The sequence below is a fragment of the Cyprinus carpio genome, chromosome B15, assembly GCF_018340385.1.
Source record: "Cyprinus carpio isolate SPL01 chromosome B15, ASM1834038v1, whole genome shotgun sequence".
NCBI lineage: Eukaryota > Metazoa > Chordata > Actinopteri > Cypriniformes > Cyprinidae > Cyprinus > Cyprinus carpio.
In genome coordinates, this window is record NC_056611.1 from 2,219,178 (window position 1) to 2,236,534 (window position 17,357).

The 17,357-nt window shown below is 37.5% G+C and overlaps 1 pseudogene; it reads left to right on the forward strand.

The window, feature by feature from the left end:
• LOC109113226 overlaps positions 1 to 17,357 on the forward strand; it is a 70,791-nt pseudogene that overhangs the window by 18,630 nt on the left and 34,804 nt on the right.

Here is a 17,357-nt window from a genome sequence, read left to right on the forward strand (position 1 = left end):
GCCAAAGACTAAAAGTGGACTGCTATCCTCTGGGAATGAGGACAGAGAGCCCATCCAGATTCTCTAGGAAGTGGCTAGAATTTGCCAGGAGGGCATTTAATTACCACAACCTGGAGTTTTATAGGAGCTGTTACAGTAATCGCATGAGATTCAAATGAGTTATAATTGCGTAGGGGAGAGTGGGTTGAGTATTTCCAATTGTCATAAATGAGCAGACAAGTGCCCCCACCCTGGCCAACCTGACGGAGGGTGTGGGGTGTGAGAGGAGTTGTTGTTTTTAGCTAGTGGAGTTGGTGTTTCTTGTGTGTTGTGTATGGGTCTAGGTCTAGGTCAAGATGATGATTGTAGATTGCAAGAAAAAGCAGAAATGAAGTGAGCCTTTGTTATTTGACAGCTGACTGACATTTCCAGAGACCCACAGAGAAAGAAAGAGGAGCAGTAGAAGATGTACAGATAGGACACAGGTTAGCAAGATTTTGTTGCCATCTGCGAGTGACGTTAGAGCGTTGTTTGCGAGACAGCTGGAATGTATTGAAAACACATGATAGAGGTGAAAGGGAGAGGACAGAAAGGAGTGTGCGAAGGGAAAAATATAGTTTTAATGTGGAATATGGTCATAATAACATGAAATTCAGGCTATGTACCCCCTCAGCTCAGCACATTGTTTGAGTCTTTGACATGTTTTAATGAGCTGGATTGGTTTGACAGTGATGTAGTGAAGTCCTTGGTGTCAAATTCACATAATGAACACACACACACACACACACACACACACACACACACATCTCTCTCATTCTTCATCACCCCTCCTCTGCCTCATATCCATGACTACTGCGTCTCATTTACTGTCTCTCTCTCCCTCTCCATCTGTCTGGTTCTTCCTCACCAAGCACGTTTTGCTGATGCTGCTTTTATGTCTCGCAAAGATGTTTGGGTGGAGCGTTTCTCCTGCTATCAGCCCTCATTAATGGCTCTCAGAAGAACTGCTGTAGAAACACCGTTTTTTCCATTGATTAAAATTTCACCCTCTTGTAATGTAGATCATCACAGACAACCACATCCCAACATGTTAGTGAAAACGCTAATCAGCGTCAACGTCTGCATTCTCCTCACTACAGCAATGCAGGCAGGAATGCATTTCTTATGCCTGTGCTAAAAGTGGGAAATTATCCACCATGCATAAATGATGACAATTTTAACATTTTCCATCTGAATTTTCTTCTTCCTAGATGCATTTATTTATTTTAGATAGTAAGGAAAAACTCTGATACACAAGGTTGAGTGCTAATTTGGTCTGTTTCTATGGAAAAATGAGCAGCGCCGTCTCGAGAGCAAGGGTAGGTTGGTACAATGAAGATGTCTAGTTTTGAGGCCAGACAGTTTCAGAATTGTTCACAAACCAAAGTGGGTAAAGACTGTACAATGCTTGTTAAGTGTGGGAAAAAAACAAAGAGGCGCTCATTAAAGTCAGACATCTTAAGCTTGTTTACTGCTCTTCAATCACTTTACAGAATACTCTTCCCAATCTTTAAGCACAATCAGAAACCGAAAAGGTCGAAAGGCACTGACAAAGTTTTAAATACAAAGTACATCAGTTCCATTCCATACTGTAAAAAAAAGGGAACTGTTGACAAGTAATCAAGGCAACAGATGCTTTTTCGAGTTTTTAATGCCTCAGAAATACTATTGGCTCTAAAAATGTCATGTGATGCAACCATGAAGTAAAAATTTATATAACATTTTCATCACACCCTGAAGAGAGTGGTAAAATTTTGATCATTAATATATAAAAAGTTTTTAAATACATTTGTCATGATAAAAGGTGTTGTTTTACAAATTTCAATAAATATAGTCACAAATATCAATAGGGTTTTGGGGAGTTGCACCGCATGATATTTTACAATCAATTTTTCTTGTCATAAAAAGGTCAAGTAATTTGATATTTTAAGGTACCTGTTGACCTTGAAACAGTCATGAGGGTCCCATTATATTTTTTGTTCGGTATATGTATGTTGGTTGCACCACATGACACTGTTTCAGCAAACAAACATTTAAAAAAAAAAAAAAAAAAAAAAAAAAGAAAAAAAATTATATATATATTAAGCAGTAAAGGGTTTTTGTTTGTTTGTTTGTTTGTTTGTTGTTGTTTAAATATAGGCTTTTTTCTTTTATAAGTAATATAATAATAAAAGACTATGTTCAAACTACCTAAAGATTTATTTGATCAAGAATTTCATCTTTTTATTGGGAGCGATGACATATTTTTGACTAATGAGAAACAAGTTAAGCGGTTTTAGCATTTCCGATTCCATCATCCTAATGTCAATGGGTTTTTGGTTAAATGCCTAAAATAAGGTCTAATTAAAGCTCATATTTTCATGACATAAAATACATCAGTGATTTTTTTAAAGCTTTTACTTGTCTTGAAAAAGGCAGTCACTAACAAGCATCTAAATGGGACTGTGGAGGTTTCGGGGAATATTGAACATCTTAATGTCCAACCGGTAAACTCATGTACTCACTAGTCGCTTTCACAGCCTCATTGTGATTAAAATCACCCTTTTGCAAAGTATTTGAACTCAAACTTTTAGTGAAAATGTTTTTTTAAAGACTCAAAGTATTTAATGGTGTGAAGCTGAAGACATGCAACTGTAGTTTAGTTGGTTTATAGCCTGTTTAGGCTTCAGAATTTACAAAAGTTGTGTGAAGATTTTTATGTTTATTATGATTTGCTAAGATTGTTAGAATTTTTTTGGTTTTGTTGGCTTATTTTGATTTTCTTATCCAAAGGCCAATGGAAAAGATCGAAATTGGCTGATGCCAACTTATGGGATGGCCTACAAAAATACACCATCACTGCAGCCCTCTATTATTACTTTTGGATCTTTTTTGCGGTACAAACTATTTCAGATACACCCACACCCAACTGTGGTTGTTGCTTTATGTGTCAGTGAGATGGTCTCTTCCTCTCGGAGTAGGCGTTTTTTTTGGCCAGAATAAGCTGCCAGTGTGGACCTGACATCATGCCACTGGTCAAAAGTCTGTCTGCACCAGACTGGCCATCGTGTGACATATCTGTTCGAGGACCACTGGGGGGGGGTGCTTGACAAGGATCCCCAAGGGCTTTTTTTTTTTGAAATTCTGCAATTTTAGAGCAGTGCTCTTGGATTCGCTTTACAATTGTATCTGAAGTGCTTGGCTTGTGTTTCTTCTTCCAATCTTTTCTTTCCAATCTCCGTCCCCAGACAGCTAAAATAAGCGACTCTCTGCAGAAGAACGGAGAAGAGACTTCACTTCTTTTTGTGCTCTCATTGTAATTATCACCTGAAAATTGAATGTCTGCTGTTTTCCTGAGATAGCCCCCCGGTCGCAGATGAAAGCTGAATAGGCATCGCTGCATAGAATAGAATTTCATCTTTTGGGCTATTGATGAAGATTAATAAACACAGCAGGTTGGACACCACATTGCTAGTAAACCCTTCATAATTCTTCACTAGGGGCTGATTTAATGGGAAAGGCATTTTGAAAGGCGATATATATTAATAAACAGAAAAAACCCTGAGGGCGATCATTTTAATTACAATCATTTCTAATTAAACTCATAAAAAAGTATTTCATACAGATAAAGTCAATCTTTAACAAAACTGAATTTCAGAATACAGCCAGTTTATTAAAGAAGAGAACAGGTGCATGAAAGAAAATAGTAATTTATTCACTAATAAAGAATTTAATGGTATCTAATGGAGTTTCTATCATACATTTGGAACCATCCTAAAGGATTCTAATGGAATCAACTGAGAATCCCCACAAGAATCAGTTCCTATTGTCAGAATTTTTGTTTATCCATAGGATTCGTAATTGACCCACAAATTTCCCATTAGCAAGTCACTGTACAATCCTTTCGTGCTTTTATGACTTTGAAGGGAGTTCATGTGCCTCATGTGGGTTTTATCATATGAATTCCAGAGGAGCTGCATAATAGTCATCCTTTTAGTAATTGCTTCCTGGGAATTTTCTGATTTTTATAAGAAGCAATCATCTCTCTTACGTCTTCGGGGGGGCTTTCTGCATCGGAGGCGCAGGGTGTTAAGGCCTAAAGATAAATGCTGGCTTTTCAAGTGCTTCCTCAACCTTCAAACGCCCCCTTCCTCCACTTTGTTCACTCTTAACAGCTTTCACAGTCAGACGTGATGAGATATATCTTTAATCTAGTGTCTGAGCGTTTCTTCAACTGTGGACACTTTTGGCCATGTTAAAAGTAAACTCTCTTAAACACATTGTTCATACTTGACTATTTAAACTTTTCTACAAAAATTGCTAGTAGAAAGAATAACAATATCAAATATAGCTGCAAGCAGCAATTAAGGGGCCAAGCACTATAAAAACAAGTATCAGACCAAAAAAATCCAGAGTGAAATTAACTCTGCTGGGAGTACATGTGAGACCACACTCAAGAGTGTGAAAGTGTTCAAATAGGAGTGTTAAATTAACACTGAGGATCAGAGTTAAAAGTTAATGACGATAATTTAGTGATTAACTGAATGATGATTGAACCATTATTGACGAGAACCTGATGTTACGAGCAGAATCAACAAAGACGAAAATCACTATTTTCAATGTCACCATTATAGTGGCCACATGTTTGCTTTAGTTGGGCTCTTGACCCTTAACATTTTAAAGTCAGATTTTGTTTGGCTGGTGGTAATGGAGTTATAAAACAGATGGGCAAACAAAAAACTATAGGTTTTTCCTGAAATCAACTGAGTTAAGCTTTCATTGTTGATTATTGCGGCCGGATGATTCTTCACCATAGGATTGCCGGCATTTTAAATACAATCTGTGGAATTTCTTAAAAAGTTGTTTGTTTCACAAGAAATCTTTCAAAAGAGTCTTTCATTTAAGTACATGAGCAACATCAAAGAAATCAACCTGGGAACCTCACGAACGGTGACCATCAATAAAAGAATTTGCCAGAGACTTGGTGTTGCCGTGCATTCTGGGTGCCAACCTATCAAATTCAATCCATGGCTCCCATGATGCACTGTCAACAACGCTTTTTTGACTTGTCCACCATCGTTGAAGGTTCACAGGTTGAATTGCTTGTAGTGTTTGCATGTCTACAATAAAAGAAGAGTCCTTTGAACAGATTTTATGACAAACAACTTTTTTAAGAAATTCCACAGCTTGTATTGAAAATGCCGGCAACCTATGCTGAAGATTCATTCGGCTGCAATAATCAACAATGAAAGTTTAACTCAGTGATTCAGAGAAAACCAATATTTTTGTTGGTTTGCCCTTCTGTTTTATAACACTCCATTACAACAGCCAAACCAAATCTAATTTTAAAAACCGTAAGAATCAAGATCCCAACAAAGCCAACACATAGACCACTATAATGAGTGTACATAAAATTTTTTGATTTTTGTCTTATATTGATTCTGCTTGTTTTAACATCAGGTTTCGTCAATAATGGTCCAAGTCATCACTCAGTTACTCCACTTAATTATCTCCATTATACTTTAACTCCGCTTCAGTGGTAATTTAAACACTCGCTATTTTTAACACTTTCACACTCTTGAGTGTGGTCCTCCACATGTACTCCCCAGCAGAGTTAATGCTCACATCTGGGATTTTTTTGGCTGTGTAAAGTAATTGAAGCCGTTTAATATAGTAGAGTCAAAATTGCAGAAACTCATATTCAAACTACTATTAATACAATTTAATGGCTTAATCACGTTTTGGACCAACAGTGGCGGCTGTTATCAAATCGATGTGGGTGTCTTCTGTGTGAGGTGACAATGGCACACAAAAAGGCCATGAAGTCCACACATACACGGGTATTTTATAAACCACATACAAACGCAAAAGCATGCTATGACGCACTGTTCAAGAGCATGGCCAAACCAACAGGTGGCAAACTAATCTCAACCCAAAGCCATGTTGGCCGATCAGAAATGCTGATAAAAGTTTGCCGTTTAGGGCGGGATAGACGGCGCATGGATTTGTATGTTAGCATGATTTGATGTTAGGTAATTCGTTATCTACGTTTTAGCATTATGTAAATGGTGTTTTTACTGGAAAATGTTGATTTTTGGAAGTATTTTTCAATGGATTTTGTTTTTAAGTGTTTTGGTTTTATGTGTGGTGGTGCTGTGTAGAAAAAGCTGTGATTTTAAAAATACACGTGTTCATGTGGACAGGGCCAAAGTTTGGGGTCAATATGTCAAAGCTTTACAGAGAGTCTCAGATGCAGGGACAAGGACGAGTTCGAAATAGTATTTTTTTTTCAAACTATTAAATAGAAAAAAACTAAACCTTATGACCAAGATGTTCGTTTTGACTCGCACATGAGCCAAACAATCACAGAAACAATATTTGTGATTCTATACCTACGGTTCCACAAAGTTATCACCAGCATAAACATAGTGAACTTTGGAAAAGTGGGTGGCCTAGGAAGAGTTTTGAGTTAGAGAACCCTCAAATTTGCTATGGTGACAGTTCCGACGCCCTTTAGCATGTGCAAATTTCACAATTTCCCACATCAGTCTTCTATGTGCTGCCATAGCCTCGGTGGAAAAAAAAGGAAGAAGAAGAAATCTAACGGATACAAGAGGTGCTTGGCCCTTAATAATCTTTATGCATATTAAATAATATATCACACGAATTTGGCACACTGATTAACAGAAAGCTGCTTGGTTTAAAAGCCACTTAAGTGTGAACCAAAATTTGTCTTAATGTGACCCCATAAAACATTCATGATATTATCTAAAACTAGAAATGCATAATAAATTAATACCAAATCTTTTAAATTGATTGTATTAGTCGATATTATATATTTAGTTGTACATGTTCCTCTCTTGTTTTTACTTTTAAAAAGGGTTTAATTTGCTTTTAGCTATTTCAAATTGTATATTTAATTATTTTAATTTTAATAGGTTTTGACAAATTATAATAGAATTTGTCTATATAGAATGAACAAAAACTTAATAAGGACTGTTAAAATGAGCTTATCCTATCACCAGACACTTTGAACAATGGCACTTTCCTCCCCACCTATTCTTTGGCAGGCAGAAATTAGGCATTAAAATAAAGGTGTACCCGTTTATTTTAGGTCTCTTAACTACAGTGGCTTGTTTTAGCAGAATTAGCACTAGACCATTACCATTTATTAGTACGATTAATATATTAATGCCTTATTCTACATTACCTTATTCTACATCCTAATCCTACCCATTACCTAAAGTTAACTACTACCTTACTAACTATTAAAAAGCAGAAAATTGGGAATTTATTGAGGGAAAAGTCCTAACAAATAGTGAATAAGTGTTCCCTATTCTAAAGCTTGTTTACATATGGGTATAATAACATATAATCAATGATTTGTCCTGACAACCAATCACCATCTCTTATTTGACTCTTACTTAATGGGTCCAGTGAGTTTATCATGTGAACTATTAACAAATATGATTGGAACCATGGACTTTTTTGTTTTGAAAAATCATAGACATTTTCCTACAATTTTAACCAACATACAAAGCCACTGCTAGAAAAACATGTCATTAGGCTGTTTGTTCTTTGTTTGTGTGTCAACCGAATCCTCTTGACAGCCAGTCCAGGTCTTCCCCCTACAGTAAAAGCAGTGATAGAAACAAATGTGAAACCTTTAAATCTGTATACCAGCGCAAAGCAATAACCCGCTGTTGCCAATAAGTCAAAGTATATCTAATTTAGCCCCAGCAGGATCAATGTGGGGCGCCTGAGGAAGAAGATCCAACGCTGCATCTCTGTGGACGGACACCTCAGCATATTACGCAACACTAACCTGGCGTATTGTTTGCATGTTTAGTGTTGAAGGAGAAAGGCAAGGTTACAGTAGATGGTGAGCCACAACTATTTAGCGTATTTGGTTATTAAATGCTAAAAGTAAATGTCAATGTGGTTGCCTTATTAGCTCTAATGCACAGCCAGACATTTACAGGCCATCTCCAATGAACTGAGCTCACTTCACAAACTATTCCCGAGCAACAGAGAGATAGGAAAACAACCAATATGTTGACACTGGACAGATTGCCACAGTAGTCCATAGACATGCTCGCAATTGTTCTTGCTGGAGTAATTATGCCTTATCTCTCTTCATTAGTGTTCCCCTCTAGCAAGACCAAATCCGCGGTTTTCTTGGGAGAGAGCATATCAAGAAACATCAGTCACGGACTGTCAACGCTAAGGGAGCTGGTTCTCATCATATCACACTACAGCTGTGGTTATATCATTCGCTTCAGGGATCATTTGATTTTCAACATTGTTTCATAGTTAAATCGTTCAATTTCCTGTGCGTCATATAATGGTGTCTCTGTTTGCGGACCCACATTTTGTCAATACTTTCAAATATTTGGATTAAATCGGGTCATCCATTTTGGTGTGCTTTTGTCAAGGCTGTTTTCCTTCCTCCACCCCCCCCCCCCCCTCCACCTCATTCCAGCATGCAATGATTGGTGCACTATGATGCGGCTATAACTAGTGTCTCAACTACTTAAAGGTTATTCATTTTTAATGTATAATAATCACAACTTTACAGTATTTAAATACCCTGAAATTATATATACATATATATAATATATTATTATATATATAAATCTACATATAATATATATATCTTTACTCTATATAGTATACATATTACTATATACTATATCATATATACATATCATATATATATATATATATATCTATAATAGCGATTTTTTATAGCATGTATAAATATCATTCTATTTATACCTTGTAATTATTATTTATGTTACAAGGCATTTTACTTTTATTCAGCAAGAATGCATTGAAATGGATCAAAAGTACAAAACTTAGAAAATAGTACAAAGTAGAACAAGTCCAAATAAAATCCAAATAATGCTGTTATTTTTGAATCTTTCTAATCAGTATTTGAGGCTGCTGAAAAATAAATAGTGTTGTTTTCACAACATTATTTAGCAACACAAGTTCTACGTAATCAAATTTACTTGTTGTTTCAGGTAGCTAGTAAAGTAGTGCTTTATTTTTACATTTTTCAATGAAATTTTTGTTGTATTTGAGCAGAAATTGGCAGTGAGAGTACAGAGGCATTACCTTCAGCCTGGGCTTATTTCTTTCACATTTGATGTGAAGGGCCTTGTACAGGTGTCCAAAATATAACTTTGTGTTTTTTTTGTTTATTACAAATATATCAGCAAGCACAGCCCAGGGACAAAACGTGTAACACAATAATGCAATTGCATTACTTTCCATAAAAAGTACTAAGTAACACAATTATTACTTCTTACCAGAGTAATGCTATATTTACTTTTTAAAGTAACTTTCCCCAATAGAACTGGTAGTAATATTTCATCAATATCACTGTTTACTGTATTTCTGATCGAATGAATACAGCCTTAGTGAGCCAGCATGATAGTTCTTCAACAAACAGTTAAAATATAGTCCCCCTGACTGTAAATTAATGTAATTTACTTAGTCATCTATGCATGATATTGTGAACCAGGTTTGGATGGTTAGGGTTAGGATGGTACCCGTCATCGTAGTTTTCATCCTAGTTGGTTTATTTTTGAAGAGCAGTATAAATTTATTTTGCTGCACTATAAAAAAATAGCATCCTGTTTATGCCATTTTTCTACTGGTGAAAAGATTCAAAATTTTGTCTGATGTAGCTGGTACGAGAGAAGTCACTTCATTTGTAAATGATTGCTTTTTTTCACTTATTCCCTTTTCAACAGTAAGATGCCGTTAAGCGTATGAAATATTCACATTGTTTTATCTCTAAAGCTCCCTGTGAATTTGTTCTAGGTTATTAAACAATGATATAATGATGCTCTGGAAATCATCTGCAAACCAGTTATAAAAATTATGAAGTACTCTCATAAAAAATACTTTGGTGTAAGTCATATGTGCTGAACTCGGACAAGACAGGTTTGAAGATATGGATAATGTATTTATTTTCACAAAGATGCTGGTATGTTAATAGGTTTCATCAGCGACTTTCATTTACGGCTACCTGTCTCCATTGGACATTATATATATACTATACAACAGGTCCACTGTAGATATTCAAGTTATATACCAAATTTCACCTTGTTTAACCTTTTAACTTTTATTTAAAAATCACGGTTGTTTTCATTTTGTTATTAAGTATAGTGTTAAGCTAAAACCAGTGAATAATCGAGTACGATCTGTTTATGTCTTGCCCATTTCATGCATGTTTGTGTATTTTTAGTAGTAAGTTCATCGTTCACATAGAGTATAAAATCAATGTGATATAGTACAAAATCTCCAAATGAAGAGAGTAGAAGGATACAATTTATTTATTGACCCTTACTGTGTTGCTTAGAGTTTTTTATTTTTTTATAAGTAAGTAAGGTTAATCTAAACTAGGGTTAGTTAGTTCATTGGGCCGAATAGAGAGAATCAAATGACGGTCCTAGGACGCAGGCCCAGCAAAAAACACTAACAAACAAGAGCTATTACTGTATGAGAGCTTCAGGGATGTAAGCACTCCCTTTCCATGGGGGCACATTGGCTACGGCAAGCAAGGCCACTGTGGTGATAGATTCATTCAGGAAAGCCGGACCCCCTCACCCCTTACTGACCTTGACATTTTGAGGCAGATGTGCATTGGAATAAGGTTTGTTATGACTATAGGGGGTCCTGAAGATCACTGATTAACCACCAAACACTTCCATTATGTGATGAGGAATAGACTAGCGCATAGAATGACATACAGATTCGGAAAAAAGAAAACATTTTTATAAACTTTCAGAGTATTACAGTCATCCAGCTGTAATCTTCTTCTTTTATCACAGCGAATAATAAATTCACACACTAATTGCGCCGTGGGCGGAGAGAGTCGTTGACGTTATACAGAAACGCAGCCGATGGCTGCGGCGGCCCACACACACTGAGTACATAGAGAGGAGAGTGGGCTTGTGTAGTGGGCACAAGTTTGGCACAGTGAAGAACACACAGGTGTATTTACTCAGACGCGCTCTGATTGGCTGAGATCTCCCACATCTCCTGTTTGGTCTCTCTCCTTTTGTCAGTGCTACTCACACGCTGAGTAATGTTCAGTTCAAGACGAAAGCAAAAACAATGAGCAGAGATGAGAAGATGTTTGTTCTCCTACCCAGCGGTGTGCTCCTCTGTCACTCTTCTTCATGTCCCACACAAAGTGGATGCTGTCAAGCATTAGCCTTTTAACATAGATGGAGGGATGATAATTATTTGATTTGTGAAGGGCGACTGGATTCCGGCTCCAAACGTCACGGTTTAGACGAGATGACAGCTGCGCCCTTTTCACTCAAGTGCCAGGAACATGCCAACAGCAGCATTGTGTTTCTCATTCAGGACTGAACGAAAACTGACTTTTGCTTCCAAATCAACTCCCTGAAATTTCAAAGAGCCTCGGCAAAAAGGATCCGAATCTATTTTGAAAATTTAAAGAGCGATAGTTTTACCCAAAAAGTGAAAATGTGATGTTTATTCTCGCCTTACCCCCAGGTGATTGAAGATGTAGGTGTCTTTGTTTGTTGGTTAGTTTGTTTATTATGGTTTTTAGCTTATTGTGTTTTAGTCTCTCAGTCTACAATGCTTGTCAGTTAAACCCTGCGGCTTGGGACGATACATTGATGTGTAAAGACACAAAACCATCAGTCTGTAGCAAGAAACTGAAACAGTATTTATATCATTTTGAGTTTACCTCTGATTCACGCAACTGTCCGGAATCCTATCTTCAAGTGACCCATTGACACCTCATGATTGAGACTTGTAGATAGAGTGTTAATGGGCCATTTGGGAGATAGGTGGCGGTAATGCAATTATAAGTCTGCGATCTGCCGTAAAGCAGAGAAGAAGTAAAGATGATGTCCTCAGGCGCCTGGCTGCACTGAGAAGCTCATTCACAAGAGTTCTAAACAGTTCCGACGATTGTGTGAATCAGAGGACAAAAACAACACCATAATTAAATACTTGTTCAGTGTCTTTGCCAAAGACCTGATCGTATTTGGTGTCCTTTACACATCACGGTATCATCCACAAGCCGCCAGGGTTTAATTTGGGATTTTTCTGTGCATTGTTTTTTTTTGCTCTCTCATAGATTCTGTGAACAGTGAACAAGCATTGTCGACTGAGAGACTGCAACGCTGAAGTTAAAAAATCATACTCTTGTGTTCTATCTAAGATAACAAAGTCACCTACATCTTGGATGTCCTGGGGTGAACAGAATAAAACACACATTTTCATATTTATGGGTAACTATCGCTTTAAGGAAGTAGAACTAAAATGTTTTTTAAAATGCAAAGAACACTTAAAGAACTGATAGATAGATAGATAGATAGATAGATAGATAGCTCGATAGCTAGATAGATAGATGAGATAGAATAGATAGAATAGATGATAGATAGATAGATTAGATACGATAGAATAGATAGATGGATGGGTCTGGCCATGGATGGATGGATGGATGGATGGACTGGGGATGGATGCATGGATGGCGGATGAACAAAATAGATAGACAGATAGATAGATAGTTTTTGACACAAGAGTGCATTTGAATTCAAAATAATGACTCACCAAATTTGCACAATATTATTTATTAGTAGCAATAAAAAATTTTTAAAAAATTGTATGCATTGAGGAAAATAAAAACAAAAATTCAAACTGCGATCTGTTACAATACATGACTTCGGTCTATAACTCCCATTTCCAGTTCAACACAACGTCAAGGAAATACATAAAATGACTTTTAAAATGTTTTCTTATTTCTTATTGATTGTTACACTAGTTTAGAATGATAAAAAATATAATACTCGATCATTAGTTGTTATTAAATCTAGAGGAAAAAATGCAAAAAAGAGAGCATTAATACAGAGCTGTAACACAAAACCCGAAACGCCTCAGGTTACATAAGTTTTACTATGATTATACAGTTGCCATGAACAAAACAAGTATAGGCTATACTACACTAGCAGTGCAGTTGCACATTAACAGTCTCGGGGATAAAGGGGTTAAAACACTAAAACCTATTCATGCCACGCCAGGATGGCACGAATTGCACTTCTTTATCTTGAAAAAGCCTGAGATCAAGGGAAATCCCAATATATGTCAAAGAAACAAACAATGTTGCCTAAAAGAGTAACACCTAAGAGTTTCTGAAAAACCCAAAACAAAGGAAAACTCGTTTGTGAGTTTGTGTTGAGGCTCTACATGAGAGAAAGAAAAACCGTCGTCTCTGTCCTGATTTCAGCACTGGACAGCGTCTGTACAGACTTTATACAAGAGAACTGTCCTTTAACTCCATATAAACTCTGAAATACTGGCAGCAGGTCCATAATTTGTCCATGGCGTTCCTCTTGGTGGCACAACGATATGAAGAGGGGAGAGAGGTGATGAGACCCAATACGCATGGTGTACAGATGCTGGGCCTGTGTCCTAAGAAAACGTAATGGCATGTCTATCATAATTTGTAGACAATCCCAATGGAGATCAAAACAAAATCCTACAGGATTAAACTGAAATTCTGAAAAAAAACATTGACTAAAAGAGGCTTGAGAAAAACAACACAGATCATCTCAGTTCATCCAGAAGGATGCTCTTTGATTCTTAGATGGACTCAGTTTCAATAAAATACTTCTGCATTTTTTTCATAGAGGCCGTTTTTCTTCTTCTTCTTCCCCACATTATGCTCTAAATTATAATAAATGGACCTGACTAATCGATGTCCTTTTCCCCCCCAGAATTTTAATTCTATGTATGATCTTATTTGCTGATATAGAGTATTCCTGTTTTTAGTCCCCATTTGCCATAGCATCTGAATTATGATAGGAAATCCCATTAATATTCAGTAATATCCTTTTAGAGTAATTCATTGATTTTCCTTCCAAGGATTTTTTTGTTTTTTTTTTTTTTAATCACAAATCATTCAATGAAAATGATGACAAATTCAATTAAATCCTAGTGGATTAACTGATTAATGTATTTTTCCCAGAATTCAGGAGTTTATTTGCTTTTTGATTCATCAAGGGTTTTCTGTTGGATCTCCATATGCATTGTCGATAATTATGACAGAGAATTCCATAAATATTCAATAAAATCCACCTTTGTTAGATTAACTCATGCAATGCCTTTTCCAGTAGGATCATATATGCCATACTCTCCTATTTGATCCTATTATAAACCGGCATGGAATTATGAAGAAATTCCATTCATTATTTAGGAAGATCCTTTTAGATTATTATTTCTCCCCCCCCCCCCAATTTTATTTCTTGTTATTATTTTATTGTTATAGATTCTCAATTATTCTATGAGATCAATTCCCTTCTCATTTCATTTTATCAGTCAGCGATCTTACTCAATGGTCTCTTAGTTCGAACCCGTTAGGATTGGCTCACAATTACGATAGGCAATTCCATGAGCAGTTCCTCATTCTCCCTCAGGTCCTTACTCAAAACCACTGGAAACCCGTTCCTAGATTTCTTCCACGAACTCTAATGCTTATACAAAGAATCGATATATTCCCGACGTCGGTGATATCATAGGGAATACAGAGGTTATTTACAGCGTCCTCCGAAGGCTGGCACATGCGTCTATCAAAGACACAGCGACCGACTTCCAACAAGTCCTCCCCATCCTTGTTCTTGTCCGAGTGTGCCCTTGTCCTCTGTCACGCCAGGAATCCTCCGGTTTGGATCACTTTTGCGCACTGCGAACGGGGGGTCTCACCATGATGCACTGCCGGACCACCGGCGTTTGCCTTTGGCCGTTTGGGACTGCAGTTGTCGCGCTCGTACTTCCTCCTGGGCTTTTCTGTATCTTGCTCGCTTTTTCATCTTGCTTTGTGAACGTGTGGGAAGGTCGTTGACGGACACGATTTGACTTATTATCCCCACCGATCATCGCGATGAAGCACGAAAAAGCACGACGGGGAGGAGACGCCTGGAAACAGCTGATCCACCCGATCAAAGCACGGTGCCATTGCCGGCCAGAGCGGGTTCCGCGTTTAAGGCACAGTGGGGAATGGAAAGCGCCAGTCTCTCCGAGGTCCTGGCACTCATTTAGTCCGGTTCAGGCAGTGTCTGTATTGCAGGGAAGAATCGAGGAGACTGAAAGCGAACGGAAATGTCCAGCCCTGCGAAGGCGCGCGCTATATTGCATTTTCATGTTTTCTCTGGGGGAAAATAAGTCCACCTAAAAATAGATCCATGAGGAGATCCCAGCGTTAGCGTTTAGAAAGGAGCATGTGCCAGGAGATGAAAGAAGGAAAGAAAGATCAATCATTGCATTTCTAGTCACGTTAGAAACCGTCCTTTAAAACAATTTCAAATCCTCACCCACACACACACAATCTGTTTAAGAACAAAAGCGATCTGCTTTCGCGGAGCCTCTGAAGGGCGCCGCTCGCCGGTCGCGAAACTTTGCGGCGTTTGCGCGCAAACAATGCCTTGCGCCGCGGCGCGTTATAGCTATTCTCTCAGCCCACGTGCTCCTTTTCCCCAAGCTACTCTTTCACAATTACAAAACCCATTCAGTTTGCTTCGGCGTGCGTTTCTCAAACTGCGGGCATTCTTCAGATCAGCCAGCAGCAGGACTGAGGAAAATAACCCATAAACAGGGATAACTAGAGATAACTAGCTTAATCAATCAAATGAGCATGCGAAGATATACATGAAAAAACCGGTAGTTTACCTGCCTCTACTGTGAAAATGTCGCTGCTCCGGAGGCGAAGACCGATCGTGGTTGCAAATTGTGGAGGAAAAGGAGCGGGAATCCAGCCAATCGCTGCAGCTCGCAATGACGTATCGCCTTGGCATAAAACCAAACGCTCCAGAGCCTCATTCAAGACATTTACAGTATGTTCAGATGACTATACGTGGGGTGTTTACTCAAATGTATGGAGGTTAAACAAGGGGACGTTGCCGTCAACAAACGTCCCTGCCTGTTATTTTGAGGGCTTATTCACCGGGTTTTATCATAACTTTACAGCGTAAGGGAAGCAATGCGACAACTTTATATCATTAGGAATGAAGATAAAGAGTTACGCATCTCTCTTACAGTGATGGGATTTGTTTACGACTACGATTAATGAATAAACTAGGCTATTGCTTTTAGTCTGCACAATCTGTTCGTGGGTCGCGAAATTGGTGCCACTAAATATCGCCTGTATGGAGTCATTTTAAACAAGACTTTTTTTATGATGTATTGGCAATGAAAATATAGAATGAAGTGATTAACACTGACAGTAGCTACCAGTCTGAAACGGATTGCATTGACACTGAAAGGTTGTTCAGGTGAATGGGATAGTGTCTATTTGTTGCACGCGGTTTTACCAACATTTGTGTTTACTGAAACGTTTGAGCACAATACTGAGCTGTTGCTGTAGGCCTACTTTGTGTAACGCTGAATGTGTTTAATAGTGAATGTGCTTGATGTCAGTTCATTGTCGCGGATTTTACCTGAGAATATACCTCTAAACACATGATGAACCACACAAAAAACACAAGCAGCGCGTGACTGAACTGGACTGCATTTCCAGCTGAGGCTGCAGGCGCGCTGTCCGAGACGATGACTTGAGAATGCCTTTTAAATTCCAATTCAGTTACTGGCAAACAGATTGCAGATTATAACTTCTGTATGCAGTTTTAAAGATAACTACTTTTGGTTTCTATTTGAATGAATAAAAGGCTACTTTGATGGAAACTTGGCACATAAAAGGTGATCTAGCTATCTTATTACTATGCTTGTATGTTTATAACTCAATATTGTAGATTATCTGTCATTAAACAAATGGTGATATTCAACCCTTTTTTATATAAAGATATTATGAAAATAATGTGTTTGCATATTGTGTGATGCTGTATGGTCAAAATGAAAGTCTGTTTTGCTGTGTTAATTGTTCTGATAGTATTGAAATTCAGTTTAACACGGTAAAAAATATTAAATATTTGATGAGAAAATTGTATTTTACATATGAAGGGACTGAAGAATCATAATTGCTATCTTTGAGTAGTAGGGACTAAAGGAAATTAATTTCTACGTGACGTGTTGGAGTTGCTTACTGGATTCAGTAAATGTTCTCCCCTTCTCCTTATTTCCTCTCAACTCTAAAACACAAAACACAATGCAGCATGTAATTCAAAAATCATGGTAAAACAAAAGGTTTCCAAAAGGATTCGATGATTCTGAGTAACTTGAGGTCACAAGTGGAAACTGCAATACGAAGCAAAAAATATTTAATTTGCTAATTTGTCACGGAACATCTGGAAGTGTTTTCCAGATGACACCGTTCAGCTTGCAATACATTGACTCTTTAGGTATGGGTTGTGAAA